The sequence below is a fragment of the Ixodes scapularis genome, unplaced genomic scaffold (assembly GCF_016920785.2).
Source record: "Ixodes scapularis isolate PalLabHiFi unplaced genomic scaffold, ASM1692078v2 PGA_scaffold1__304_contigs__length_218370807, whole genome shotgun sequence".
NCBI lineage: Eukaryota > Metazoa > Arthropoda > Arachnida > Ixodida > Ixodidae > Ixodes > Ixodes scapularis.
This window is the reverse complement of record NW_024609846.1, coordinates 138,061,503-138,073,791: the sequence shown is the minus strand read 5'-3', so window position 1 is coordinate 138,073,791 and position 12,289 is coordinate 138,061,503. Positions and strand designations below refer to the sequence as shown.

At 49.4% G+C, this 12,289-nt stretch overlaps 1 pseudogene; it reads right to left on the bottom strand.

The window, feature by feature from the left end:
* Nucleotides 1-8,505: 8,505 nt before the first annotated feature.
* Nucleotides 8,506-9,271, bottom strand: LOC115319320 (annotated as a pseudogene).
* Between the last annotated feature and the right edge of the window lie 3,018 nt (nt 9,272-12,289).

Sequence of the window (12,289 nt, the reverse complement as noted above, 5' to 3'; positions counted from 1 at the left end):
TGTCTTGATGACCGGGGGACTGTTGCCATCCAAGCCCGTGGCTCTAATTAAGTTTGGGAGTTTAAAACAGAGAACAAAACACGAGCAAAGTTCGGGCAATGCTTACACCGAACACTGGCAAAGCCTCTCATCTGGGGCTTTCACTGTCTTTAACGCTCCAGCAAGGGGGAAAGCGCCGATAGCCCTTTCCCCTTTTATCTCTCGCACTCTTTTAGTAAAACAGTTTATACACGGTTCTGCTCTGCTTTAACCCCGTTAAACAAACTTCTTACCAAGCACCGGTGCACTGCGGAAAAGCAACACCAGCGGAAGCAAGCTCCATGGGTGTTGCTTCTCCGCAGTGCACCGGTGCTCCGAAAGAAGTGCGCTCAATGGTGCTGCGAGAACAAAAAGTATGAATTACACGAAAACACCGTTCGAGTTAAGCGGCTTATAAATACATTGAAAACGTAGCGGGTCAACCAAAGTTTTGAAATTTGTTTGACTTAACCAGAAGTATTAAATATCCGAGTTTGAATTATCGCGAGCCTACTGTTTATACTAAGGGAGATGCTTATATCGCGAGCCTACTGTATATACTAAGGGAGATCTGGCTCAATCCAATGTGCTTAATATCACTGAATAGTTGTGCAATTTTAATTGGCTAGTTTTATTTCTCAAGCACTTGATATGTTCGGTATTCAAATCAATGCAAATTTTTACTTTGGTTCAATTTATGGGGGGTTTATTTTATATGTCATGTTTAGTAGGAGCTAGGCTAGTTTGTAAGCACGTTGCTCACTTACTTTAAAGGGATGCTGAACCGATATCTGAAGTTGCCAAAATAAGCCCCGGACAAGCTTCCCGGGACCGCACCATACCTAGAAATGCTATTCATGTAGAGAGATGGAGATCGGATTATTATATTTCTTGGAATGACGACCGCCGATTGAGCCAGAAGCGCCAGAAGCCTCCGACGAGCGCGAGGCCCTCTGGGATTACTCGCAACGGAAGTGACGACACTATACCGGAACGGAACTGACGTGACCATTTTGAGCTGCCGACGCGCCACAGCGTGGAAGAAGGTTGCGCTTTGACGGATGCCCGTCGCGTTGGAAGTTTGCTAACTAATCAAGCCAAGTTAGCTGCGCACTACCTGGCCACCTGGCTGCCAGCCACCCCCAGTCCACTTCCGCAACTGCGTCGTAGCGACGGCGGCGACTTCGGTGTGTACCTGTGGCTTTGGTGCTTTGGTTATGACGACGTCTGATAGCAGTGGCAGCGGCAGCGGCGTGCCGTCGGACGAGGAGAACGAAGAACCGCCAAGGAAGAGCACGAAAGTAGTGCCGTATGCCTGCGACCCATCGGCGTCGTCCGACGACAGCGATATTGCAGCCCCCGAAGGCGTACTAGTACCGCGCGACGACGGACGGCGGCTGCACAACACACTCTGGTAAGGATGCGCGTGTTTTCAGAGTTGCGCTAACTTCGGTCGTAAGAAATAAGATACAGGCGAACTGGTGGCCTCGCAACTCGTGGAAAATAAGACATAGGACAAATTAGGGTGCTTTTATGTGCGCTTTGCTTAGGGTGGCGACCTCTGGCCATTTTGTCCTACAAGTTTATTTTTCTTTTTTGTTCAGGAGGGCGTGGCAGAATGTGCCCAAGCAGGCGTTTGTGGCGCTGACTGTGCTATGGCGACATTTTGTTTTGGTCGATTTCTTTGTATTTTACCCGTGAGCTCGTGCTGTCGGCATCGGGTACTACAAAGGGTGTACGCGTTGGACGTACAGTCGGCCGCAAAAGTGTACCCGCAACGCGGAGTTCTAAAGGTACGGCGGACGTATCCAATCAATTTTCTTTGCGCGATGTTTGAGATGCACATTCGGGGCACCACACGAAATGTCAAAATGAAATGCTTATCATTGGCATGTGATGGCAATGATGCGATGTTCCGGGAACATCCCAAAGAGCATTCACAACATTCCTGGAACGTTGCAAATTTACAGAGGAACATTCTTGGAACGTTCTGAGAACGACAGAACATTACCAGGACATTCAGTCACCATTCAAATATCTTAACAAGGTTCTAAGAACATCGAAAGACTTCTGCAACATTTTTAAAATGTTGAGAATTTATGCAAGGCCATCCTTTTAATCTCCTCGGAACATGGCAAGGGTACTTATCGCTACATTCAGGAAACATTCTTTGCATGTGATAAACCTCTTACACAGGGTGATATTTTTTTAATCTAAGGGAATTTTTAGAAGGTGCAAGCACGAGCTAGCTGCTTTCCCAGCACACCAGCCTGAGCACCAGCTTGAGTGCGTACTATTGAAATTTAACTTCTACTTGTCAACTTCTTCCATTCAAAATTCGCTGTATACATAACAAATTACTCACTCTGAGCTTTCGAACAGATACATATGGCATCCCACATTTAACTGGGAAACATTTTTTTCAAAACCACAGATACTAAAAATCTGGTTCATTCAATACTGCCCCTCTACATACGCAGCGAGTGCCTAGTTCATGATCAAGTTCTGAGAACCAGTGCTTTCCCTCTACGTCTTATATCACATTCCTCGGTAGGCTCATATAAGATGAAACTGATCCCTTATGCTGACTTTCCAAAAACTACCGAACCTGAGATATCCGTAAAGTTGGCTTCACCTGCGAACGTTCCAAGTCTGTCGTGCATACGAATGTCAGAAACGTAACGTCCCGAAGACATTGTGCTTACGAATGTTCACCAACGAACATTCCTAAAATGTTGAGCAGCTCACTTTGAGGCGATGTTCGCAAACGAACGTTCCTCGCACGTTCCGAAAGGAGTTTTAATGTTCCTTCAACATTCAGAATATCCAGCGAATGTTTGCACAACATTGCGTGCTACTTGGGTACTGGTGGGGTGTTGCCAAACCTATTAGAAGTCTGCTCAAGGCACCAGCTAGTTGTATTTGTAAAGAGAGCATTCTGGATGTGGATACCAGCTGGGAGTCAGTTTAGTAACTAAGAGTAATTTGAACAATACAATCAGACTACTAAAGCAAGGAAGAGACAATCCTTTTCTATGCTCCACCAAATCACACACAGTACTAGAGATGTGCTAATTCCTTTACGTGCATTTGAACCTATAGTTGGTGACAGTCACCTAAGCCCCTCACTCACCCTCACAGCTACACTCACCTTCAGCCCCTTCTCACCCTCATCCTCACGGTCACACTCACTTCAGCCCTTCACTCACCCTTTAGGCCCTCACAGACTCATGCCCCTCACGCACTCACCGCCCTCATGGCCCTCACGCCACTCACCGCCCTAACGCCCCTCACGCACTCATAGCCCTCACGCACTCCATGGCCCTCACGCCACTCACTGCCCTCACGTCCCTTACGCACTCACCGCCCATGCGGCCCTCACACCCCTCAGGCCCCTCACGCACCTCATGGCAATCACGCCACCCAGGCCAGCTTCAGATGGGGCAATTTCGCCCAGAAACTTGACGTCGTAACACCAGCAACACGGGCCGCCCGCGATCACACGCAGCAACCAATTGCTGAAATTTGCCATTAGCATCATAAAATTTTATTTTTCTTGCACTATTTAGACACAATCTCACGTTATAAACATGTTTTTATGCATTTAAATCTCGTCAAGAATACTAATGCACCTTTCTGAAACAGTTTATTTCCAAAAATGATTGATTTCAAACCAGAACCAAGTCTTTCGGTGTCATCATCTCCGGCACGAGGTGTCACATGAAAATTTTGAGTCCCTGATTGGATGCAGCCGCTTCAAACGTCTTCGAATCGCTCCGAGTTGCTTGCTTATTTCGAGCCAGACCCGATCTCGGCGATTCGTGCCGATCTAGGGAAAGCTAGAGAACAACCCGCCATCAACACCGAAATTGCTGAGAAAGATGCTCCGACTGAAGGGGGCCTCACGCACTCACTGCCCTGACGCCCCTCACGCGCTCATGGCCCTTACACCCCCCATGCACTCACCGCCCTCACGCCACTCACGCCTCTCATGCCACTCACTGCCGTCATGCACTCATGGCCCTCACACCCCTCACGCACTCACCGCCCTCGCACCCCTCACGCACTCATGGCCCTCACGCCACTCACAGCCCTCACGCTTCTAACGCACTCATGGCCCTCATACCCCTCACCGCCCTCACTCACCCTCACACTCATGAATTTTCCTGGTTCACAAACTCACTCCCCTCACCTCACCTCACCTGTGAAGATGAGGGTGAGTGAGGGCCCTCGTGAGTAAGGTTTGCCGAGGTCAAGAACAAAGTGGAAGCTGCTCCCACCTCTTTCCACTGTAGTAGAGCAAACGCGGGAGAAGAGACAACTTCCTCTCCACCAGTAGCTCCGCTGAAGTGGAAGGGGTGGGAGGAGCTTCCACTTCATTCTTGACCTGTCACCGACTATAGTGTATAGAGATGTGCACAAATGTAATGTGTGTCTGATTTCTTCAAACAGGTGCTGCTGCAATTCACACTGTGCAAGTATGCCCACCACCACAGAGAGTGTCTGCTGCAAAGAGCAGGCGAAAGTCAAAGAAAAGGCTGGGAGCCTGCCCTGCATCACGAAGCACCACCTTTTCCAACTCTACTGCCTGAATAGGGACATACTTGACTTGGAGTATGCCAAGCTGAGGGTCTCCCGCCCTCTCAGCTTGAGGAACCGACAACACATTAATGCGTATGTGCTTTGAAACCATTTATTTTAATTTATAAATTAGTTGCTTTTCAAAGCAAAACAAGGAATCCATTTGGATTTCCGATTGCCTCCGTATGTGTCCTAGCCATGTGCGTAGCCGTATGCGTCCTAGCCTTAGCAGTACCCGACTCCTGCTCCCTCGCGAGATTTTTTTCTCCAACTCTCCAGCCGACGCTTTGTTTTCTCAATTATGTTCGCTCTGTTCCCCATTATGCGGCTCCAGCCGCACCCCTACCAACTCTATGACTGGCTCTTATGTCTCCCTCTGGCGGTTACCCAACGAAGCCCAGTGCCTGTTTGAGGGTCACTCAACTTGGTTGCTACAGCCACAGCATCTTGCACAAAAGCACCAGGTGCTCCACTGTCTCCTCCTCTTCTCCACTAATGGGACGCATCATGTTCACTTTGTCTTTCCACATTTCACCCGCCACTGCTTCATATTTAATGTTCCGGAGTGGGTCTCAAATAGCAGGCAGTTTCCCAGTGTGTTGTCGAAGAAATGCTCCCTGCAGATCTTGTGGCTGATGTAAGCCTTTAGTGTGGGCTTGTCAGCTGCCCTCCTTTTCCACATCCGGGTCTCCGCAACACTGACCTATTCACGCAGCTCCCTCGATCCTACGCTTGTCTCTTCAAGCCTGTTGACAGACGGCAGTGGACGCCCATACTTGGTTGACAGCGCACGGGCTCTCCTCATTTGTTGAGTTGTCGCTCCAGTGTAGAGCAGACACCTCTGCATCTGACGCACTCACCGCTCCTCTCCGAGGCTTTGCCTCCGCCTTGTTCAGTGTCGTCCCATGAGCTCCAAAGGCCAGCCTTCGCACCTAGCGCTGCCACCTCTCCAAGAACTCCCGTGTGCCGGCTGACAGGGACGGCACTGCGTTAGCGAACGTCGAGGCTGGCACCGTCGCCGCCTTCCAGAGAATGCGCGTCACCTCCATTCTATTAAGTGACCAGAGTGTCTTGGCCTTGAGCACGCATCAACCTCTCAGCGCCTTCTTACGCACCCCATGTTCATACTCCACTACATAGTCTGGTCCCGCGGTGTACGGATGCAAACGGAATGCACCTCCCTTACAGCGTTACCGGCACACTCTCCGGCCGCCTTCCAGACTCCTCCAGTGCACACAGAACATTTCTGGGTGCTGAATCGCCAGCCCCAGTCAGTCCCCATGTCGCGTGCACACATCTAGAAGCTCCTGCAGGCCAGGGGCAGATTTGAGGGTGGGTGGGTGGGGGGGGGGGGAGGGAGACAGGGACAGGCGACTGCCCTTTTTAAAGCTCCCCAAGGTCAACTTTTTTCAGTTACAATCATTGATATACACCAGCCAAAAGTTTGGTGACAGCAAATATTGGGTCAGCAAAGATCTGGGCAACGTTTCGACCGTAACGTCGTATCTCAGCAGACACCACCCCGCCAGCCGAACTCCTACTGCCCTCCCCCAGGCTTGACCCATAAATCTGCCCCTGCTGCAGACCTTTCCTCAAGCTTGCCATAAGTACTATGTCGTTAGCGTAGGGCAAACCTGGGAGCGTCTGGGGCACTTTCCGTCCGTCCATCATGAACGGCGTGTCACAACCATGCCCACATCTCTGTAGAACTGCCTCCAGTTCACTTAGGGATAGCATGAAGATCAGGGGGTACAGTGGACAGCCCTGCCTAGGCCCCGTTCCATGGCCACCATCCCCGACTGCATCCCTGCCGCTCCACCACCACCTCTGTATTGGTGTAGATTTCTTGCAAGTGATCTACCACTCTCCTGGGTATACCCCTTGTTACATAACAATTGCTGCAGTGCAGCCTGTTAGATTCTCAACATCGAGGAAGGTCGCCCGTAACTCTCGCCCCTCCGTGTGTGCCATCTCCACGCACTGCGTGAGAACGAACAGGTTGTCCTCCAGGCGTCGTCCTCTGCGGAACCCACTCTGTAGTTCACCCAATACACCCCCTCTTTCTGCCCATGCCTATATCCACCACAGCATTTGAGCGAAGGCTCTGTACAGCACTGGAGTTATCCTGATCGGCCCATACAGCGTCTAACTCCTCTCAACAGCATCCTTATATACGAAGGTCATTTAACCGTGGCATCAGTCCTGAGGGATCTGTCCAGTCTCCAGCATATCACTGAGGCATTCCAAAAAGACAAGACACCGCTTTGGGCCTCGGTTCTTGAGGAGAGACGCTGGAAACACATCAAGTCCTGTCGCTGTGCCCGCTTGGGTCTGGCCTACGATGTTCCTAAGTTTCGCCTCTGATCGGTCCCAACCACTTGCTTGAGTCGATCCACTCTGTCCCTGTCTCACGCTCCACCTTGCCATTGACGTGTTCTCTTCCAAACATGGCAGCGACTTGCGCCACCACAAACTGCAGGCCCACCCATCTCCGATAGAACTTCCGATTCCGAGAGACGCAGCAGCTGTTCGGGCATCGCGTGCCTGTGAGACCTCTGCATGTCTCTAGAATTTCCTTGGTGCATCCCGATCATTCTTCTCAAATCCCCCAGTTAATCTTTAATCCACATTGCGAAGCTCCTCCTGGATCAAGCTTGCCGCTACCTTCTTGTCTCTGTACGTTCCCCATAAGCTCTATTGTGTCCGCTCTCACCGCCATTCAATATTTGCGGCATGCTTCCTTTCTAGCACTCATTGCTACTCCGACATCCCAGTCCCACCATCGCCTCACGTTGCACTTCTGACATTTGCCCACCCTGCACCTTTGCTTCCTGACCTCCTGTTCCACACGTCCCAATAGATGTTTGTACCCTGCCTCCGGCGTCGCCTGCAGTCGCTCCGCAATGTGGTCTATGTCCCGTTGTGTTAGAAACCACTTGCCTTCGTTGCCTCCCCTCTCGTTTTCTATTCTCCCGCCGAATTCCATAAAAATTTTGTTATGGCCACTACTAGCACTGTGTTCTCCCTCTTCATTGATGACCATCCTGGTCAGGCGATAACACAGATCCGGTGTCATAGCCTTGAAATCTGTGCAGGGGTTCCGGCCCCTGACGACCACTTGACAAACCCCTCATACTTTGGTTGCAAGTTACCGAGGGCCAGGCTGAACTGCTCCACCGCTTATAACAGATCTTGACCGATAATAGAAGTGCCCCATCAGGAGGATACGATACTCCTCATGGAGGCCTTTTATGTCTTCTCAGAGGCACTGCCAAAGCTCCCTATTCCTCTCCATGGCCATTCTTCCTGTCCAGATGTAGACCACTGCCACCGCAGTCTTCTGCCCCGTTAGCATCCCCGTCACCCAGACATGCTCCCGGCACCCCAGGCTTGCCCTGACCCATCCACGATTCGGCATAAAGAATACTCAAACTCCTCCTCCCTTCCTCTCACTTGCCTTCCTGTCGCACGCTTCCCGGCACAGCCTTGAGTGTCCCGCTGGCATTTCCGCTTCTCGGGGGTGGATCTCCACTATACCATACAGCTCTACCCCTTCTTTCGCCATCGTCTGGAATATCTCGTCCCATTTGCACTGGCCCCAACTACCCCTGTTTGTTCAGGAAGGCTACCTATGCTCCTCGTTTCGCTCTCCTCTGTCGTCTCCTTTTCCGCGGGGCTTCGTTTCGGCCGTTTGTTGACCGTTCGTCTCGCGGCGTCTCACCCCCAGTTGCCTTCTGCGTCGGTTCCCTTGGTGAGGGCACCTGTTGTTTCGATCCGTCACCAGCTGCTCGACCACTTGCCACAGCACTTCTTTGCTGGGGGCCCTTCCCCTTCTTGTACCACCGCCTTTGCGTGGCATATAAAGGTGCATCTGTTGTCCTTAAAAGGGGCTACCACCTCGGCTATTGCTCTTGCCACTGACTTGCCCATCCTCCGATTACAGCAGACTCTATTCAGCAAAGTACCTCGGTCCTAGTCCTTTTGCCAGGTCCAGAAATCGTGCCTCGATCTCTTTGCACAAACTCAGGAGTCGTGCGTTTGCCGCAACCATGTCAGTTTTTATGTCTCTTCCGGAGCCAGACAGCTCTGGCATTGAGGAGATGATCAGTTTTGCCCGTTTTCTGCCCAAACCTCTTTCAGTTCGGCCTTTAGGCTCTCTGCCACTCCCTGCAGGACCTCATTAAGTCCCAAATGTACCACATAGATTCACAGAGCACCTCGGGCCTGGCCCTTATACTCTGTGATAGCCTCATGCGCTTGCTCCACCGCCGCTTCCGTCCTTCATAGGAATTCAACGCTGTCCGGAATACCCACCTTCTGAACGAGTATCTTTGCAAATCGCCCAACCTTTCCATCCCCTACCACTATGACCGCTCTCAAAACTCCCTTTGACAGCTTCACGGTTGATGTTGACTTCTTCATTCCGGGCTCAGTGGTAGCGCAATCTCTGTTCAGTCCTTCCCTCCTGCTCCTCCTCTTTTCCATCCTTTTCAGCTTCTTTCTACCTGCTTTGCCCCAACTGTCACGTCCCCGTGTCGAAAACGGTCCCTGCCCCATTATCTTGCCGCTGCACCTCCCGAGATGGTTCTTGGCCGGCTGCCTTTGGATCCACGCTGTCCACTTCGTCTCAGGCATGGTGTGTACATCCTAACGAAATTACAGCTTGTGACATCTCGCTTCTGCTTGTTCAACTGACGCTCTGTTATTTTATCTTTGCAGCAAGTACAGATATACTGCCTACTGCCAGTTTGTATGGTGGATATACGGGAAACTAGGAAGAGAGAACAGGGTCCCCCTGGCAAGCTGTGTTGTGGCAAGAGTGCGACAAGAGTTCCCTGCCCCGAAGCCCTCCGACTACAGAGGGTTTAGGTACTCCTGTTAAGAAGGTTGCCACATTCAATAAAAGCTATCGTTCATCTGCTTTCCCGCAAAGCATTCAGGGGCCCCATTCACTGCAATCTGTGGAGGGATTGCTCGGTGCATGATGAGGTTGAAGATATGTTGAGACCTCAAAAACGGTGGGCATGCACCGTACAGTATAAACATATTTTCAGCCTCAGCATTAGCCAAGTACTTCCCGTAGGTAGCAGTTAATCATAGGAGTACACAGATTGGCGGTCCAGGCTGCCTTGCGAAATAACAGACACACAGAAGTACCATGTCTTTACGACTGAAACAGCCAGATTTTTGTGAATGAGCTGGTTAGTTTAACATTATTACACAAAACCTTGAGACGAGGACAGTCTCGGATTACTTTGTGTTTGTGTCGTACTTCGTTTTTCTCTCGTCTCGGGGGGTTTTGTCTAATAGTGTTAAATTTTTGCGCTTGTCATATCAGACCCCCCCAAAAAATAGAAAACGAGGCCGAGTGAGTGACTTTGGTCGCATGCCTGGAGGTCTTTGAAATGTGCATGCATGATTGGAGAAGACAGCGACTGCTTTGAAAGGGTTTTCGTCTCAAATGCTTAGTGGAAGCAAGGACTACTCTCTGCGATCTCAGGACAGCAACAAACAAGCCCCCTCAGACTGCAACAATGACTATTGTCTGTTGCAGGCTATAAATGGCAGGAAAGGTGGAAAAGTGAAACCATTGCTCCTCACCAGGATGGGTGGTTTCCTCCTCACCCCTCTCCAGCACTGACTCCACTAATCTGGAGAGAGAGGGAGAGACTTCACCTGCTATTCTTCATCGTAAGACTATAGTCCTTAACATTCTGTTAATTTGTGTAAGTGCATTCATAAAATGTGCTGTGTTCATTTTATCGGTGTTCAGCCTCCATCGTTTCAGCTCCATGGTAGCGTCGGGAACGCGTTCAGATCGTGCAAATACTGGATTGATGTAATACAGTGTGTGGTTTTGGAAAAGTGGGGGGCTTCCAGAGGCATGTGCCGTGTCTAGGTGAACTGCTTCCAATAAAAAGGTCAATATTTTTCATGGAACAAAAAAATTGTGTTCATTGCTGGTATGACACTACCACTCTGAGTCCCCTTTCACAGGTCAGAACCCTTCTCAGGCCCATGTTTCTGTCAAGTCTGTTTGCATTAGAATTGCATACGGAAAAGCGATTCTCTATGTCAACCAAGTTCCGACATAAAACTTCTACACACCATACTAACAATCACTTGCAACTGAAACAGAGCTCGCAAACCTAAACAGTACAATTATTAAATTGCCAACAATGAATAAAAAGTTACTATAATGAAAATAAAAGCCTTCCCTTATCTAGGTCCAGTGGTGGTCCAGCCAGTTCGATTTAGAGCAGCAGTCGGCAACTGGTGGCCCACAGGCCCGCGAGGCAGTTTCATCTGGCCCCCCGGTACTATTATAGAAATCGTGCCCCACCCGTCCTGCCCTCCCAGATCTCAAGGACTGCACGAGAACTTAGCCCAGAGAGTATGTACTGCACCTCCACTTGCTAAAGCAACTAGCAGGTTCATGTTATGATCAGAGTTCAAGAATCTCCTCCCATTATTCTTTCCACAACCTTCAATTAGCAACTCTAATGCGTGTGGTTGCATTTTTCCAATATCCAGCACCCAAACCGAGGGTCACACTAGAGCACGACTAAATGAAAACATTTGTTTACAATTTATTCATGCCAGTCTGAACTCCTGTAAATTTTTTGTAGTACAGTGAAACCCGTTTAAAGGGAACTCACAAACTGAATTATTGTTGATATCGAACTTGCAGAAAATTTAAATAAAAATGCACATGAAAAGTAATTTTTATAACGAACAACATATTGGCTATATCAAACTTCCTCCCTCCCCCCCCCCTTCCCCCCCCCCCCGAGAAGGTTTCCAAAAAAAGCACAAAAAATTGTCTTCTAGCCTGTTGCTTCCTCCCCAAAAAAGTAGGAAAGAAAGAAAATTGCAAAACCTCAAGTTGCAAACATAATTGAGTGGAGAGAAAAGATTCAGAAGGGGCAGAAAGCTAAAAAATACACTGCATGCAAGCACAGAAAAAAAGGTTTGGTCCCAAAACGGTTGCCCACGAAGAGAAGCTCTTCAAAAGGAGAGATAAGCTAAAAAGGCAAACTCTGCACACATGCAAAAGAAAAGAAAAAGGAAAAAGTTTCCAGCATGTTGTTACAAGGTGGAAGTTGAGACGGGAAAGGAAGAGAAGGGCTCTTGCCTTACAACGAACGTGTCGTGGAAGTTCGTTGAAAATGTTTTTTGCTATATCGAACTGATCGTAGCATTTCCTGCTGTTCGTTATAAACGGGTTGGACTGTATTTGTTTTACCCCCCTCCCCGGTTCGGCCTGCTCAGCGTTGCACTTGTGGAGACTCTGCCCGTTGCTGAAAAAGTTTGCCGACCCCCTGTTTTTGAGCATTATGTGGACGATGAAAGATTTCGTTTTGGAGCACTATTGTATTGGGGATATTCAAATTTTGAAGCAGTGCCAGCATACTTTTGTAGCACTTCGGCACAGTTTCCTATTAATGATACAGGAGTGCAGTTGTCTGATCACTACTGCATGTGTGTACGCACCCAAGCTTAGAAGTTCTTACAACTGTAAAACAGTGCCAGGTGCTATTGCAAACAGACATCTACACCTTTTTACTCATCTGCAAGTTCTGAACAAGTTATTGTCTAGACGAAGGTTAGAGATGGCAAAGTTTAGATCCCAGCCTACGTATTCTTTGACAGGTTGGGAGATAATGGAGGTTGTGGGACCCGTAAACCT